Genomic DNA, 1,356 nt, shown 5'->3' on the forward strand with positions numbered 1-1,356 from the left:
AATCATATTTTGGGGATATGCACTCGAGTCGGCTTGCTATGTACTTAATAGGATTCTAAGTAAGTTTGTGATTAAAACACCATATGAGATATGAACTGGGCATAAACGAGTACTCTCACATCTTAGGATTTGGGGGTGTCCGATTTATGTCAGACATTTAAAAACAGACAACCTAAGACCTAAGTTTGACAAGTGTATCTTCATATAGTATTCTAAAGAAATCAAGGAGTATTACTTCTATCTTGCTGATGAACAAAAAGTGTTCATGAGCAATAAAGCACACCTTTTAGAAAAAAAAAATTTAGTAAAAGAATTAGTGCTTCTAAAATCAAGTTTGATAAAGTTTGACGGATAGAAGAACCGACACAATCTAGTGAACCCACAAAATCTAATTTGATTGAATCAAATTTAGAACCTATTATTGATGCACCATTAAGGAGATCCGATAGAATATCGCACCCATCGGATAGATACTATGGTTTCTTGATTTGAGATGGAGATCCTGTTGAACTTGATAAAAACAATGAGGATCTGATCTCCTATATAGATGCAAAGCAAAGATCTGTCTCCGATAAGTAGCTTGAAGTCATGAAATCCGAAATGGAGTCCATCAAGGTCAATGATGTATAGATATTAGTTGATCCACATGAAGGAATAAAACACATAGGGTGTAAGTAGATCTTCAAGAGGAAGAGAGGCACAGATGGAAAGGTAGAGACCTATAAAGCTCGTCTGGTTGCCAAGGGATATCGTCAACATTACGATATTGACTATGATGAGATGTTTTCCCCTATGGTAATGCTGAAGTCCATTCCAATCATGCTTACGATAGCTGTACATCTAGACTATAAAATCTAGCAAATGGATGTGAAAATAGGTTTTCTCAATGGTGAGCTAGAAGAAAAGATATATATGATACAATCTGAATGTTTCACATCCACAGACGAGTCTAAGGTATGCAAGCTTTAGAGATCTATTTATGGATTGAAGCAAGCAAGTAGAAGTTGGAACATGCATTTTGATAAGGTGATCAGAATATGTGGCTTCGTTAAGAACAGAGAATAATCTTACATATACAAATGGATTAACAATTCTGTGATAGTATTTTTTGTTCTATATATGGATGATCTTTTCTTAATTGAGAATGATATTTCTGCATTATAAGAAATAAAGGTTTGGCTATCATCTCAATTCTCTATGAAAGACTTGGGAGAAGCATCCTACATCTTTGGGATGAAGATCTATAGAGATAGATCAAAGAGAATACTTGGATTATCCCAGTCCAGGTACATCGACACCATACTGAAACGGTTCAGCATGAAAAATTTCAAGAAGGACTATCTTCCGATAGGCCAT

Source organism: Elaeis guineensis, chromosome 8, assembly GCF_000442705.2.
Source record: "Elaeis guineensis isolate ETL-2024a chromosome 8, EG11, whole genome shotgun sequence".
Taxonomy (NCBI): domain Eukaryota; kingdom Viridiplantae; phylum Streptophyta; class Magnoliopsida; order Arecales; family Arecaceae; genus Elaeis; species Elaeis guineensis.